We start from the raw sequence: 18089 nt of genomic DNA, 5'->3' as shown, positions 1-18089 counted from the left end.
AGCTGCAGTTATAGGACTGGTGATTTGGAGCTCATGCTTACTACAAGTTGCAGTTATAGGACTGCTGCTTTAGAGCTCATGCTTACTGCAAGTTGCAGTTATAGGACTGCTGCTTTAGAGCTCATGCTTACTGCAAGTTGCAGTTATAGGACTGCTGCTTTAGAGCTCATGCTTACTGCAAGTTGCGGTTATAGGACTCCTGCTTTAGAGCTCATGCTTACTGCAAGTTGCGGTTATAGGACTGGTGATTTGGAGCACATGCTTACTGCAAGCTGCAGTTATAGGACTGGTGATTTGGAGCGCATGCTTACTACAAGTTGCAGTTATAGGACTGCTGCTTTAGAGCTCATGCTTACTGCAAGTTGCAGTTATAGGACTGCTGCTTTAGAGCTCATGCATACTGCAAGTTGCAGTTATAGGACTGCTGCTTTAGAGCTCATGCTTACTGCAAGTTGCGGTTATAGGACTCCTGCTTTAGAGCTCATGCTTACTGCAAGTTGCGGTTATAGGACTGGTGATTTGGAGCACATGCTTACTGCAAGTTGCAGTTATAGGACTGGTGATTTGGAGCTCATGCTTACTGCAAGTTGCAGTTATAGGACTGCTGCTTTAGAACTCATGCTTACTGCAAGCTGTGGTTATAGGACTGCTGCTTTAGAGCTCATGCTTACTGCAAGTTGCAGTTATGAGACTGGTGATTAAGAGCTCATGCTTACTGCAAGTTGCAGTTATAGGACTGGTGATTTGGAGCTCATTCTTACTGCAAGCTGCGGTTATAGGACTGCTGCTTTAGAGCTCATGCTTACTGCAAGTTGCAGTTATAGGACTGGTGATTTTGAGCTCATTCTTTATTGCAAGCTGCGGTTATAGGACTGCTGCTTTAGAGCTCATGCTTACTGCAAGCTGCGGTTATAGGACATCTGCTTTAGAGCGCCTACTTACTGCAAGTTGCAATTATAGGACTGCTGCTTTAGAGCTCATGCTTACTGCAAGCTGCAGTTATAGGACTGGTGATTTGGAGCTCATGCTTACTGCAAGCTGCGGTTATAGGACTGCTGCTTTAGAGCGCATGCTTATTGCAAGTTTCAGTTATAGACTGCTGCTTTAGAGCTCATGCTTACTGCAAGTTGCAGTTTTAGGACTGCTGCTTTAGAGCTCATGCTTACTGCAAGCTGCAGTTATAGGACTGGTGATTTGGAGCTCATACTTTCTGCAAGCTGCAGTTATAGGACTGGTGATTTGGAGCTCATGCTTACTACAAGTTGCAGTTATAGGACTGCTGCTTTAGAGCTCATGCTTACTGCAAGTTGCAGTTATAGGACTGCTGCTTTAGAGCTCATGCTTACTGCAAGTTGCAGTTATAGGACTGCTGCTTTAGAGCTCATGCTTACTGCAAGTTGCGGTTATAGGACTGGTGATTTGGAGCACATGCCTACTGCAAGTTGCAGTTATAGGACTGGTGATTTGGAGCTCATGCTTACTGCAAGTTGCAGTTATAGGACTGGTGAATTGAAGCTCATGCTTACTGCAAGTTGCAGTTATAGGACTGGTGATTTAGAGCTCATTCTTACTGAAAGCTGCGGTTATAGGACTGCTGCTTTAGAGCTCATGCTTACTGCAAGCTGCGGTTATAGGACTGCTGCTTTAGAGCTCATGCTTACTGCAAGTTGCAGTTATAGGACTGCTGCTTTAGAACTCATGCTTACTGCAAGCTGTGGTTATAGGACTGCTGCTTTAGAGCTCATGCTTACTGCAAGTTGCAGTTATAGGACTGGTGATTTGGAGCTCATTCTTACTGCAAGCTGCGGTTATAGGACTGCTGCTTTAGAGCTCATGCTTACTGCAAGTTGCAGTTATGAGACTGGTGATTAAGAGCTCATGCTTACTGCAAGTTGCAGTTATAGGACTGGTGATTTTGAGCTCATTCTTTATTGCAAGCTGCGGTTATAGGACTGCTGCTTTAGAGCTCATGCTTACTGCAAGCTGCGGTTATAGGACATCTGCTTTAGAGCGCCTGCTTACTGCAAGTTGCAATTATAGGACTGCTGCTTTAGAGCTCATGCTTACTGCAAGCTGCAGTTATAGGACTGGTGATTTGGAGCTCATGCTTACTGCAAGCTGCGGTTATAGGACTGCTTCTTTAGAGCGCATGCTTACTGCAAGTTGCAGTTATAGGACTGCTGCTTTAGAGCTCATGCTTACTGCAAGTTGCAGTTTTAGGACTGCTGCTTTAGAGCTCATGCTTACTGCAAGCTGCAGTTATAGGACTGGTGATTTGGAGCTCATACTTTCTGCAAGCTGCAGTTATAGGACTGGTGATTTGGAGCTCATGCTTACTACAAGTTGCAGTTATAGGACTGCTGCTTTAGAGCTCATGCTTACTGCAAGTTGCAGTTATAGGACTGCTGCTTTAGAGCTCATGCTTACTGCAAGTTGCAGTTATAGGGCTGCTGCTTTAGAGCTCATGCTTACTGCAAGTTGCGGTTATAGGACTCCTGCTTTAGAGCTCATGCTTACTGCAAGTTGCGGTTATAGGACTGGTGATTTGGAGCACATGCTTACTGCAAGCTGCAGTTATAGGACTGGTGATTTGGAGCTCATGCTTACTACAAGTTGCAGTTATAGGACTGCTGCTTTAGAGCTCATGCTTACTGCAAGTTGCAGTTATAGGACTGCTGCTTTAGAGCTCATGCATACTGCAAGTTGCAGTTATAGGACTGCTGCTTTAGAGCTCATGCTTACTGCAAGTTGCGGTTATAGGACTCCTGCTTTAGAGCTCATGCTTACTGCAAGTTGCGGTTATAGGACTGGTGATTTGGAGCACATGCTTACTGCAAGTTGCAGTTATAGGACTGGTGATTTGGAGCTCATGCTTACTGCAAGTTGCAGTTATAGGACTGGTGAATTGAAGCTCATGCTTACTGCAAGTTGCAGTTATAGGACTGGTGATTTAGAGCTCATTCTTACTGCAAGCTGCGGTTATAGGACTGCTGCTTTAGAGCTCATGCTTACTGCAAGCTGCGGTTATAGGACATCTGCTTTAGAGAGCATGCTTACTGCAAGTTGCAGTTATAGGACTGCTGCTTTAGAGCTCATGCTTACTGCAAGCTGCAATTATAGGACTGGTGATTTGGAGCTCATGCTTACTGCAAGCTGCGGTTATAGGACTGCTGCTTTAGAGCGCATGCTTACTGCAAGTTGCAGTTATAGGACTGCTGCTTTAGAGCTCATGATTACTGCAAGTTGCAGTTTTAGGACTGCTGCTTTAGAGCTCATGCTTACTGCAAGCTGCAGTAATAGGACTGGTGATTTGGAGCTCATACTTACTGCAAGCTGCAGTTATAGGACTGGTGATTTGGAGATCATGCTTACTACAAGTTGCAGTTATAGGACTGCTGCTTTAGAGATCATGCTTACTGCAAGTTGCAGTTATAGGACTGCTGCTTTAGAGCTCATGCTTACTGCAAGTTGCGGTTATAGGACTCCTGCTTTAGAGTTAATGCTTACTGCAAGTTGCGGTTATAGGACTGGTGATTTGGAGCACATGCTTACTGCAAGTTGCGGTTATAGGACTGGTGATTTGGAGCTCATGCTTACTGCAAGTTGCGGTTATAGGACTGGTGATTTGGAGCTCATGCTTACTGCAAGTTGCGGTTATAGGACTGCTGCTTTAGAGCTCATGCTTACTGCAAGTTGCGGTTATAGGACTGCTGCTTTGGAGCTCATGCTTACTGCAAGTTGCAGTTATAGGACTGCTGCTTTAGAGCTCATGCTTACTGCAAGCTGTGGTTATAGGACTGCTGCTTTAGAGCTCATGCTTACTGCAAGTTGCAGTTATAGGACTGGTGAATTAGAGCTCATGCCTACTGCAAGTTGCAGTTATAGGACTGCTGCTTTAGAGCTCATGCTTACTGCAAGTTGCAGTTATAGGACTGCTGCTTTAGAGCTCATGCTTACTGCAAGTTGCGGTTATAGGACTGCTGCTTTAGAGCTCATGCTTACTGCAAGTTGCGGTTATAAGACTGCTGCTTTAGAGCTCATGCTTACTGCAAGTTGCGGTTATAGAACTGGTGATTTGGAGCTCATGCTTACTGCAAGTTGCGGTTATAGGACTGCTGCTTTGGAGCTCATGCTTACTACAAGTTGCAGTTATAGGACTGGTGAATTGGAGCTCATGCTTACTGCAAGTTGCAGTTATAGGACTGCTGCTTTAGAGCTCATGCTTACTGCAAGTTGCGATTCTAGGACTGATGCTTTAGAGCTCATGCTTACTGCAAGTTGCGGTTATAGGACTGCTGCTTTAGAGCTCATGCTTACTGCAATTTGCGGTTATAGGACTGCTGCTTTAGAGCTCATGCTTACTGCAAGCTGCTGTTATAGGACTGCTGCTTTAGAGCTCATGCTTACTGCAAGTTGTGGTTATAGGACTGCTGCTTTAGAGCTCATGCTTACTGCAAGCTGCGGTTATAGGACTGCTGCTTTAGAGCTCATGCTTACTGCAAGTTGTGGTTATAGGACTGCTGCTTTAGAGCTCATGCTTACTGCAAGCTGCAGTTATAGGACTGGTGATTTGGAGCTAATGCTTACTGCAAGTTGCAGTTATAGGACTGCTGCTTTAGAGCTCATGCTTACTGCAAGCTGCAGTTATAGGACTGCTGCTTTAGAGCTCATGATTACTGCAAGCTGCGGTTATAGGACTGCTGCTTTAGAGCTCATGCTTACTGCAAGTTGCGGTTATAGACTGCTGCTTTGTAGCTCATGCAAACCTGCTTACTGCAAGCTGCGGTTATAGAACTGCTGCTTTAGAGCTCATGATTACTGCAAGCTGCGGTTTTAGGACTGCTGCTTTAGAGCTCATGATTACTGCAAGCTGCGGTTATAGGACTGCTGCTTTAGAGCTCATGCTTACTGCAAGCTGCGGTTATAGGACATCTGCTTTAGAGCGCCTGCTTACTGCAAGTTGCAATTATAGGACTGCTGCTTTAGAGCTCATGCTTACTGCAAGCTGCAGTTATAGGACTGGTGATTTGGAGCTCATGCTTACTGCAAGCTGCGGTTATAGGACTGCTTCTTTAGAGCGCATGCTTACTGCAAGTTGCAGTTATAGGACTGCTGCTTTAGAGGACATAGCGGTGCTATATATGGTATGTTGTACTGTATAAGGACATAGCGGTGCTATGTATGGTATGTTGTGCTGTATAAGGACATAGCGGTGCTATGTACGGCATGTTGTGCTGTATAAGGGCATAGCGGTGCTATGTATGGTATGTTGTACTTTATAAGGACATAGCGGTGCTATATACAGTATGTTGTGCTGTATAAGGACATAGCAGTGCTATATACAGTATGTTGTACTATAAAAGGACAATGTGGTGCTATGCACAGTATGTTGTGCTGTAGAAGGACATATCGGTGCTATGTACGGTATGTTGTGCTGTATAAGAACATAGCGGTGCTATGTACAGTATGTTGTGCTGTATAAGGACATAGCGGTGCTATGTACAGTATGTTGTGCTGTATAAGAACATAGCGGTGCTATGTACGGTATGTTGTGCTGTATAAGAACATAGTGGTGCTATGTACGTTATGTTGTGCTGTATAAGGACAATGCGGTGCTATGTACAGTATGTTGTACTATAAAAGGACAATGCGATGCTATGTACAGTATGTTGTGCTGTATAAGGACATAGCGGTGCTATGTACAGTATGTTGTACTATAAAAGGACATTGCGGTGCTATGTACAGTATGTTGTACTATAAAAGGACAATGCGGTGCTATGTACAGTATGTTGTACTATAAAAGGACAATGCGGTGCTATGTACAGTATGTTGTACTATAAAAGGACAATGCGGTACTATGTACAGTATGTTGTACTATAAAAGGACAATGCGGTGCTATGTACAGTATGTTGTACTATAAGGACAATGTGGTGCTATGTACAGTATGCTTTACTGTATAAGGACAATGTGGTGCTATGTACAGTATGTTTTACTGTATAAGGACATTGCGGTGCTATGTACAGTATGTTGTACTATAAAAGGACAATGAGGTGCTATGTACAGTATGTTGTACTGTATAAGGACATTGCGGTGCTATGTACAGTATGTTGTACTATAAAAGGACAATGCGGTGCTATGTACAGTATGTTGTACTATAAAAGGACAATGCGGTGCTATGTACAGTATGTTGTACTATAAAAGGACAATGCGGTGCTATGTACAGTATGTTGTACTATAAAAGGACAATGCGGTGCTATGTACAGTATGTTGTACTATAAAAGGACAATGTGGTGCTATGTACACTATGTTGTACTGTATAAGGACAATGTGGTGCTATGTAAAGTATGTTGTACTATAAAAGGACAATGTGGTGCTATGTACAGTATGTTCTACTATAAAAGGACAATGTGGTGCTATGTACAGTATGTTGTACTATAAAAGGACAATGTGGTGCTATGTACAGTATGTTGTACTATAAAAGGACAATGTGGTGCTATGTACAGTATGTTGTACTATAAAAAGTAAATTTATGCTTACCTGATAAATTAATTTCTTTTACGATATGAAGAGTCCACGGATTTCATCCTTACTTGTGGGATATTAACCTCCTGCTAACAGGAAGTGGCAAAGAGCACCACAGCAGAGCTGTATATATAGCCCCTCCCTTCCCCTCCACCCTCAGTCATTCGGCCAAAGGTATAGGAAGAGAAAAGGAAAGGCTAAAAAGGTGCAGAGGTGACTGAAGTTTACAAAAAATATAAAGAAAAACTGTCTTTAAAAAGAACAGGGTGGGCCGTGGACTTGTCATATCGTAAAAGAAATTAATTTATCAGGTAAGCATAAATTTACTTTTCTTTTACTAAGATATGACGAGTCCACGGATTTCATCCTTACTTGTGGGAAACCAATACCAAAGCAACAGGACACGGATGAAAGGGCACCACTGCTTGAAGAACCTTTCTCACAAAAATAGCCTCAGAAGAAGCAAAAGTATCAAATTTGAAAAATTTGGAAAAAGTGTGAAGGGATGACCAAGTCGCAGCCTTACAAATCAGTTCAACAGATGCATCGTTTTTAAAAGCCCATGTGGAAGCCACAGCCCTAGTAGAATGAGCCGTAATTCTTTCAGGAGGCTGCTGTCCAGCAGTCTCATATGCCAGGCGGATGATACTTCTCAGCCAAAAAGAAAGAGAGGTAGCCGTAGCTTTCTGACCCTTACGCTTTCCAGAATAAACAATGAACAATGAAGATGATTGACAGAAATCTTTAGTTGCCTGTAAGTAAAACTTTAAGGCATGGACCACATCCAAATTATGCAACATACGCTCCTTCTTAGAAGAAGGATTAGGACACAAGGAGGAACAACAATTTCCTGAATAATATTCTTATTTGAAACAACCTTAGGAAGGAATCCAGGTTTAGTACGTAACACCACCTTATCAGAATGAAAAATGAGATAAGGGGAATCACAATGTAGCGCAGAAAGCTCAGAAACTCTTCGAGCAGAAGAAATAGCAACTAAAAACAAAACTTTCCAAGATAACAATTTAATATCTATGGAATGCATAGGTTCAACCGGAACCCCTTGACGAACTCGAAGAACTAAATTCAAACTCCAGGGAGGAGTAATGGGTCTAAATACAGGCTTAATTCTAGATAGAGCCTGACAAAAAGACTGAACATCTGGCACATTTGCCAAACGTTTGTGAAACAGAATTGACAATGCTGACATTTGTCCCTTTAAGGAACTTGTTGATAACCCTTTCTCCAATCCTTCTTGGAGAAAAGACAGAATCCTAGGAATCCTAACTTTACTCCATGAGTAACCCTTGGATTCACACCAATAAAGATATTTACGCCATATGTTATGATAGATTTTTCTAGTGACAGGCTTTCTAGCCTGTATCAAAGTATTGATGACCGAATCAGAGAATCCTCGCTTTGATAAAATCAAGTGTTCAATCTCCACGCAGTCAGCTGCAGAGAAGTTAGATTTGGATGTTGGAAAGGACCTTGAATGAGAAGGTCCTGTCTCAATGGAAGTTTCCACGGTGGCAGAGAGGACATGTCCACTAGATCCGCATACCAAGTCCTGCGTGGCCACGCAGGCGCTATCAGGATCACTGAAGCTCTCTCCTGTTTGATTCGCGCAATCACGCGTGGGAGGAGAGGAAACGGTGGAAACACATAAGCTAGGCTGAACAACCAAGGCACTGCCAAGACATCTATCAGTTCGGCCTGAGGATCCCTTGACCGGGATATCTTGGAAGCTTGGCATTCTGCCATCCAATTCCAGTCTGCCCCATCTGAGAATCAATGAGGCAAATACCTCCGGGTGAAGTTCCCACTCCCCCGGATGAAAAGTCTGTCGACTTAGAAAATCCGCTTCCCAGTTCTCTACTCCTGGGATGTAGATCGCTGACAGATGACAAGAGTGGGCCTCCGCCCAATGGATTATCTTGGATACTTCTATCATCGCTAAGGAACTCCTTGTTCCCCCCTGATGATTGATATATGCCACAGTCGTGATGTTGTCCGACTGGAATCTGATGAATTTGGCCGAAGCCAGCGGAGGCCACGCCTGAAACGCATTGAATATTGCTCTCAGTTCCAAAATATTGATTGGAAGTAGAGACTCCATCTGAGTCCAAACACCCTGAGCCTTCAGGGAGTTCCAGACTGCACCCCAGCCCAGAAGGCTGGCATCCGTTGTCACTATCACCCACGAGGGTCTGCGGAAACAAGTCCCCTGGGACAGATGATCCGGTGACAACCACCAAAGAAGAGAGTTTCTGGTCTCTTGATCCAGATTTATCTGAGGAGATAAATCCGCATTATCCCCATTCCACTGTCCGAGCATGCACAGTTGCAGTGGTCTGAGATGAAAGTGAGCAAACGGAATGATGTCCATTGCCGCTACCATTAATCCAATTACCTCCATACATTGAGCCACTGATGGCCGAGGAATGGACCTAAGTGCTCGCCAAGTATTTAGAATCTTTGATTTTCTGATATTTGTCAGAAATATTTTCATGGCTACCGAGTCTATCAGAGTTCCCAAGAAAGGAACCCTTGTCTGTGGAACAAGTGAACTTTTCTCCATGTTCACCTTCCAACAGTGAGTTCTCAGGAAAGACAACAACACTATGTCCGTGTGAGATTTTTTCAGTTGATATGTTGACGTCTGAATTAGAATATCGTCCAGATAAGGCGCCACTGTTATGCCTCGCGGTCTGAGAACCACCAAAAGAGACCCTAGAATCTTTGTGAAGATTCTGGGTGCTGTGGCCAACCTGAATGGAAGTGCCACAAACTGATAATGTTTGTCCAAGAAGGCAAACCTTAGAAACTGATGATGATCCTTGTGGATAGGAATATGAAGGTAAGCATCCTTCAAGTCCACGGTAGTCATATATTGACTCCTGGATCATTGGTAAAATTGTTCGAATTGTCTCCATCTTGAATGATGGAACTCTTATAAATTTGTTTAGACACTTGAGGTCTAAGATGGGTCTGAACGTTCTCTCTTTTTTGGGAACCACAAATAGGTTTGAGTAAAACCCCTGTCCCTGTTCCAATTTTGGAACTGGACAAATTACTCCCATGGTAAAAAGATCTTTTACACAGCATAAGAACGCCTCTCTTTTTATCTGGTTTTCAGATAATTTTGAAAGATGAAATCTCCCTCTTGGGAGAAAGTCCTTGAATTCCAAATGATAACCGTGGGTCACTATTTCTAGTGCCCAGGGGTCCTGAACATCTCTTGCCTAAGCCTGGGCAAAGAAAGAGAGTCTGCCCCCGACTAGATCCGGTCCCGGATCGGGGGCCGCCCCTTCATGCTGTCTTAGAAGCAGCAGCAGGCTTTTTGGATTGTTTACCTTTATTCCAGTTCTGGTTGGGTCTCCAGACTGACTTAGATTGGGTAAAATTCCCTTCCTGCTTTGTGGAAGAAGAGGAAGCGGGGGGGTTCACCTTTAAAGTTCCGAAAGGAACGAAAATTATTTTGTTTACCCCTTATCTTAACAGACTTATCCTGAGGTAAGGCATGGCCTTTACCTCCTGTAATGTCAGAAATGATTTCCTTCAATTTAGGCCCAAAAAGGGTCTTACCTTTAAAAGGAATAGCTAAAAGCTTAGTCTTTGATGAGACATCAGCAGACCAAGATTTGAGCCACAATGCTCTACGTGCTAGAATAGCAAATCCTGCATTCTTTGCCGCTAATTTAGCAATTTGAAAAGTGGCATCAGTAATAAAAGAATTAGCTAGTTTGAGAGCCTTAATTCTATCTAAGATGTCATCTAATGGAGTCTCAACCTTAAGAGACTCTTCTAGAGCCTCAAACCAAAAAGCTGCTGCAGTAGTTACAGGAACAATGCAAGCCGTAGGTTGTAAAAGAAACCCCTGATTAACAAATAATTTCTTTAGTAGACCCTCTAATTTCTTATCCATAGGGTCTTTGAAAGCACAACTGTCTTCAATGGGTATAGTTGTACACTTAGCTAGGGTAGATATAGCTCCCTCTACCTTAGGGACCGTTTGCCATGAGTCCCGAATGGTGTCTGATATGGGAAACATTTTCTTAAAATTAGGAGGGGGAGAAAACGGTATACCTGGTCTATCCCATTCCTTTCTAATAATTTCCGGAATTCTCTTAGGAACCGGAAAAACATCAGTGTAAGTAGGTACTTCTAGATATTTATCCATTTTACACAATTTCTCTGGTGGAATTACAATAGGGTCACAATCATCCAGAGTCGCTAAAACCTCCCTAAGCAACAGACGGAGGAGTTCAAGCTTAAATTTAAAGGACATAGCGTCCGAATCTGTCTGAAGTAAAACATTCCCTGAATCAAAAATTTCACCCTCAGACAGTAATTCCCTGACCCCCAACTCAGAACACTGTGAGGGTACATCGGAAATAGCTAATAAGGCATCAGAGGATTCAGTATTTACATTAATACCTGACCTACTGCGTTTACCCTGCAACACTGGTAATTTAGATAATACCTCTGTAAGGGTAGTTGACATAACTGCAGCCATCTCCTGCAGAGTAAAAGAATTAGACGCACAAGAGGTACTTGGCGTCGCTTGTGTGGGCGTTAAAGGTTGTGACACTTGGGGAGAATTGGATGGCATATCCCGATTCTCTTCAGACTGAGAATCATCCTTAGGCACACTTCCTTGACCTAATATATGGTCTTTACAATGTAAAGCTCTTACAGTACAAGAGTTACACAATGTTAGAGGGGGTTGCACAATAGCTTCTAAACACATAGAACAATGAGTTTCAGATTCCTCAATGTCAGACATGTTGAACAGATTAGTAATAACCACAAAAGACGTTTAAACACTTATTTATTGCTTAAAATAAACTTTTGAAAAAACGTGTACTGCGCCTTTATGAAAAGAAAAAGTGAACAATTTTTCCAAAATGCTTAAAAAACGTTAAATTAACGCCAAATTTAACTCTAATATCGTTGGTTTATCCAAAAATGACTGCACCCAGAAGTAAGGGCAGAAATAAGGCTTTTAAAGTACTTAGATCAACAATTTGTCAAAAATACCCTCTGCACCTCACCACAGCTCTTCTGTAGCGCCTACCTACCCCCAGGGTACTTCGAAACAACTTTCCAACACTCCAGACCAGCTTGCACAGTCCAGGAGCCACCGGAGTTACTGCTTGCTGCTGCTTAGCCTGAAGGTAGTGCGTATCTGAGCAGGCGAAAATAAGCCCCGCCCCTTAAGGTCGATGCCGGAATAGGCCCAAACACAACCGCATGGGAATGCGGTTTTGCACCAAAGTTATGCACAACACAGTATATAACCCTCAAACCATAAAACAAATAAGTTTAAATGCCAAGAATAAAAAACGTAATACATCGTTTTTCATTGTATCCCATGTCACATAATGCCCAAATAAAGTCAACCATTGATAAATATAATATAGGGACTCCAGTAATACCCCTCTTATAAAATAGGATTACTGTTTACCCCATTCCCATATAGGGAAATAAATGCCAGCCAGTTCTGATATACCAAGTCTCCTCAGAATAAAAAGGCTGCACATACCTTAATGCTGCTTGTAGCATAAAACCGGTCTCCACACTGAAGATGTCTCATGGTTACCTTCAGAAGTCTTGTGGGAACCAGCATGGATCTTAGTTACAAATGCTAAGATCATCAAACCTCAGGGCAGAAACTTCTTCCATATCCCCCCGAGGAAAATAGTATGCACCGGTACCATTTAAAATAAAAAACTTCTTGATTGAAGAAACTAAAACTAACACCTCACTTTACCATGTCTTCCTAGTATAACACAGGCAAAGAGAATGACTGAGGGTGGAGGGGAAGGGAGGGGCTATATATACAGCTCTGCTGTGGTGCTCTTTGCCACTTCCTGTTAGCAGGAGGTTAATATCCCACAAGTAAGGATGAAATCTGTGGACTCGTCATATCTTTGTAAACGAAAGGACAGTGTGATGCTATGTACTGTATGTTGTACTATAAAAGGACAATGCGGTGCTATGTACAGTATGTTGTACTATAAAAGGACAATGCGGTGCTATGTACAGTATGTTGTACTATAAAAGGACAATGCGGTGCTATGTACAGTATGTTGTACTATAAAAGGACAATGCGGTGCTATGTACAGTATGTTGTACTATAAAAGGACAATGCGGTGCTATGTACAGTATGTTGTACTATAAAAGGACAATGCGGTGCTATGTACAGTATGTTGTACTGTATAAGGACAATGCGGTGCTATGTACAGTATGTTGTACTGTATAAGGACAATGCAGTGTTATGTACAGTATGTTGTACTGTATAAGGACAATGCGGTGCTATGTACAGTATGTTGTACTATAAAAGGACAATGTGGTGCTATGTACAGTATGTTGTACTATAAAAGGACAATGCGGTGCTATGTACAGTATGTTGTACTGTATAAGGACATTGCGGTGCTATGTACAGTATGTTGTACTATAAAAGGACAAAGCGGTGCTATGTACAGTATGTTGTACTATAAAAGGACAATGCGGTGCTATGTACAGTATGTTGTACTGTATAAGGACAATGTGGTGCTATGTACAGTATGTTGTACTGTATAAGGACAATGTGGTGCTATGTACAGTATGTTTTGTGGTGCTATGTACAGTATGTTGTACTGTATAAGGACAATGCGGTGCTATGTACAGTATGTTGTACTGTATAAGGACAATGTGGTGCTATGTACAGTATGTTGTACTGTATAAGGACAATGCGGTGCTATGTACAGTATGTTGTACTGTATAAGGACAATGTGGTGCTATGTACAGTATGTTTTGTGGTGCTATGTACAGTATGTTGTACTGTATAAAGACAATGTGGTGCTATGTACAGTATGTTTTACTGTATAAGGACAATGTGGTGCTATGTACAGTATGTTTTACTGTATAAGGACAATGTGGTGCTATGTACAGTATGTTTTACTGTATAAGGACAATGTGGTGCTATGTACAGTATGTTTTACTGTATAAGGACAATGTGGTGATATGTACAGTATGTTGTACTGTATAAGGACAATGTGGTGCTATGTACAATATGTTTTACTGTATAAGGACAATGTGGTGCTATGTACAGTATGTTTTACTGTATAAGGACAATGTGGTGCTATGTACAGTATGTTGTACTGTATAAAGACAATGTGGTGATATGTACAGTATGTTGTACTGTATAAGGACAATGTGGTGCTATGTACAGTATGTTGTACTGTATAAAGACAATGTGGTGCTATGTACAGTATGTTGTACTGTATAAGGACAATGTGGTGCTATGTACAATATGTTTTACTGTATAAGGACAATGTGGTGCTATGTACAGTATGTTTTACTGTATAAGGACAATGTGGTGCTATGTACAGTATGTTTTACTGTATAAGGACAATGTGGTGCTATGTACAGTATGTTTTACTGTATAAGGACAATGTGGTGCTATGTACAGTATGTTTTACTGTATAAGGACAATGCGGTGCTATGTACAGTATGTTTTACTGTATAAGGACAATGTGGTGCTATGTACAGTATGTTTTACTGTATAAGGACAATGCGGTGCTATGTACAGTATGTTGTACTATAAAAGGACAATGCGGTGCTATGTACAGTATGTTGTACTATAAAAGGACAATGCGGTGCTATGTACAGTATGTTGTACTATAAAAGGACAATGCGGTGCTATGTACAGTATGTTGTACTATAAAAGGACAATGCGGTGCTATGTACAGTATGTTGTACTATAAAAGGACAATGCGGTGCTATGTACAGTATGTTGTACTATAAAAGGACAATGCGGTGCTATGTACAGTATGTTGTACTATAAAAGGACAATGCGGTGCTATGTACAGTATGTTGTACTATAAAAGGACAATGTGGTGCTATGTAAAGTATGTTGTACTATAAAAGGACAATGTGGTGCTATGTACAGTATGTTGTACTATAAAAGGACAATGCAGTGCTATGTACAGTATGTTGTACTGTATAAGGACAATGCGGTGCTATGTACAGTATGTTGTACTGTATAAGGACAATGTGGTGCTATGTACAGTATGTTGTACTGTATAAGGACGATGTGGTGCTATGTACAGTATGTTTTGTGGTGCTATGTACAGTATGTTTTACTGTATAAGGACAATGTGGTGCTATGTACAGTATGTTTTGTGGTGCTATGTACAGTATGTTTTACTGTATAAGGACAATGTGGTGCTATGTACAGTATGTTTTACTGTATAAGGACAATATGGTGCTATGTACAGTATGTTTTGTGGTGCTATGTACAGTATGTTTTACTGTATAAGGACAATGTGGTGCTATGGACAGTATGTTTTACTGTATAAGGACAATGTGGTGCTATGGACAGTATGTTTTACTGTATAAGGACAATGTGGTGCTATGTACAGTATGTTTTACTGTATAAGGACAATGTGGTGCTATGTACAGTATGTTTTACTGTATAAGGACAATGTGGTGCTATGTACAGTATGTTTTACTGTATAAGGACAATGCGGTGCTATGTACAGTATGTTTTACTGTATAAGGACAATGTGGTGCTATGTACAGTATGTTTTACTGTATAAGGACAATGCGGTGCTATGTACAGTATGTTGTACTATAAAAGGACAATGCGGTGCTATGTACAGTATGTTGTACTATAAAAGGACAATGCGGTGCTATGTACAGTATGTTGTACTATAAAAGGACAATGCGGTGCTATGTACAGTATGTTGTACTATAAAAGGACAATGCAGTGCTATGTACAGTATGTTGTACTGTATAAGGACAATGCGGTGCTATGTACAGTATGTTGTACTGTATAAGGACAATGTGGTGCTATGTACAGTATGTTGTACTGTATAAGGACAATGTGGTGCTATGTACAGTATGTTTTGTGGTGCTATGTACAGTATGTTTTACTGTATAAGGACAATGTGGTGCTATGTACAGTATGTTTTGTGGTGCTATGTACAGTATGTTTTACTGTATAAAGACAATGTGGTGCTATGTACAGTATGTTTTACTGTATAAGGACAATGTGGTGCTATGTACAGTATGTTTTGTGGTGCTATGTACAGTATGTTTTACTGTATAAGGACAATGTGGTGCTATGTACAGTATGTTTTACTGTATAAGGACAATGTGGTGCTATGGACAGTATGTTTTACTGTATAAGGACAATGTGGTGCTATGTACAGTATGTTTTACTGTATAAGGACAATGTGGTGCTATGTACAGTATGTTTTACTGTATAAGGACAATGTGGTGCTATGTACAGTATGTTTTACTGTATAAGGACAATCTGGTGCTATGTACAGTATGTTGTACTGTATAAGGACAATCTGGTGCTATGTACAGTATGTTGTACTGTATAAGGACAATGTGGTGCTATGTACAGTATGTTTTACTGTATAAGGACAATCTGGTGCTATGTACAGTATGCTGTACTGTATAAGGACAATGTGGTGCTATGTACAATATGTTTTACTGTATAAGGACAATGTGGTGCTATGTACAGTATGTTTTACTGTATAAGGACAATGTGGTGCTATGTACAGTATGTTTTACTGTATAAGGACAATCTGGTGCTATTTACAGTATGTTGTACTGTATAAGGACAATGTGGTGCTATGTACAGTATGTTTTACTGTATAAGGACAATGTGGTGCTATGTACAGTATGTTTTACTGTATAAGGACAATGTGGTGCTATGTACAGTATGTTTTACTGTATAAGGACAATGTGGTGGTATGTACAGTATGTTTTACTGTATAAGGACAATGTGGTGCTATGTACAGTATGTTTTACTGTATAAGGACAATGTGGTGCGATGTACAGTATGTTTTACTGTATAAGGACAATGCGGTGCTATGTACAGTATGTTTTACTGTATAAGGACAATGCGGTGCTATGTACAGTATGTTTTACTGTATAAGGACAATGTGGTGCTATGTACAGTATGTTTTACTGTATAAGGACAATGCGGTGCTATGTACAGTATGTTTAACTGTATAAGGACAATGTGGTGCGATGTACAGTATGTTTTACTGTATAAGGACAATGCGGTGCTATGTACAGTATGTTTTACTGTATAAGGACAATGCGGTGCTATGTACAGTATGTTTTACTGTATAAGGACAATGTGGTGCTATGTACAGTATGTTTTACTGTATAAGGACAATGTGGTGCTATGTACAGTATGTTTTACTGTATAAGGACATAGTGACACTAGGATTTACCATTACTAAACATAAAGGCCACCTTCACTCATCAATTTAAAAAAACCCGGATGAAAGGGTGCCTTTTATTCACTGCGGCTTCACTGCTAAGCCTAGCGGGTCTGGTGGCCCTCGGCCAAGAGAGAACTGTATGGATATATATTTTACAAAAAAATCATTTTATATATATATATATATATATATATATATATATATATATATATAATATATATATATATATATATATATATATATATATATATATATATATCTTACACAACCTTAGCACTCCCTGTAAGGTAATAATGGCCGGTGCAGAGTCTCCAAACACACACGCACCCGGTTTCTTCAATAAGTATATTACCACTTTATTCACATATTGTGGTACATTTCACACCCAAAAACATCAAACGTTTCGGTTCTTCACCTGGGACCTTTATCAATGTGCTCAGTATTTTATGGAGTGTGATTTTGATTGGTACTTAAAATGAGTACTTTTGTGTATATATGTAAATAACCTAGGGACAGGTTTTTGTAATTTGACCTTCCGTTTTTTGTAATTTGACCTTTTTTTTTCCCCTGTTGCCATGACGACGGATATTTTTTTATTTTTTGATGATCTATGCATAGAATATGGAGCACAAGGATGCGATTTAGCCCTCCTGATGTTTATTTTGTGATGATGTCATCACAGGAAGTTGGTGCCTGCTGCTCCTGTTTGGTGATTTTCAGATGAGACATGTGTATAGATCCCTATGTGGGTGTTTAGTTTGTGTTGTATCCTTGATTAGTCCCAGGTGAAGGACCGAAACTTTGGATGTTTTTGGGTGTGAAGTGTACCACAATATGTAACATCCTTATTGAAGAAACCGGGTGCAAGTTATTTCTTTGGAGTATATATAAATATTTATTTAAGAATTCTGATACTCTTGCTCTAGAATAACATTTTTGAAAACAAATTAGCATCTTTGTTTGCTGTAGATGTTTTTCAGTAGCCAAACTGCACCCACCCTTCGTGTCATATGGAGGAACCAATCTGGGCTTGAGTCTGCACACAAGGCTAGCCGCAGTAATTATGTTAGTATAAAGTACATTGATTCGCAGTTGTTATCTGATAAAACCAATTAGGGACAGATATGTAGCAGAGTATGCCTTGAAAAGTCAGCAGGTGCAATTCAAGTTCAGTGCTAAATTACATGAAAAGGGAGACAAATAAATAATACAAGTATATTACAGAGTTGTTTTACTATGCACAACAAGAGGATTTCTGTACAAGATGTGTACTGTCTATTTAGTAAATCACACAGCATGATCTATAGGTGCATTATTTGCTTGTGTATTATG

At 40.8% G+C, this 18089-nt stretch overlaps 1 protein-coding gene across 1 annotated transcript in view; it reads left to right on the top strand.

Moving 5' to 3' along the window:
- FGD5 (FYVE, RhoGEF and PH domain containing 5) overlaps positions 1-18089 on the top strand; it is a 487598-nt gene that overhangs the window by 455294 nt on the left and 14215 nt on the right. The window lies entirely within an intron of this gene.

Source organism: Bombina bombina, chromosome 7 (genome assembly GCF_027579735.1).
Source record: "Bombina bombina isolate aBomBom1 chromosome 7, aBomBom1.pri, whole genome shotgun sequence".
NCBI classification, from domain to species: domain Eukaryota; kingdom Metazoa; phylum Chordata; class Amphibia; order Anura; family Bombinatoridae; genus Bombina; species Bombina bombina.
Note: the sequence above shows the minus strand (reverse complement) of the source record. Positions and strands in the feature narration are given on the sequence as shown.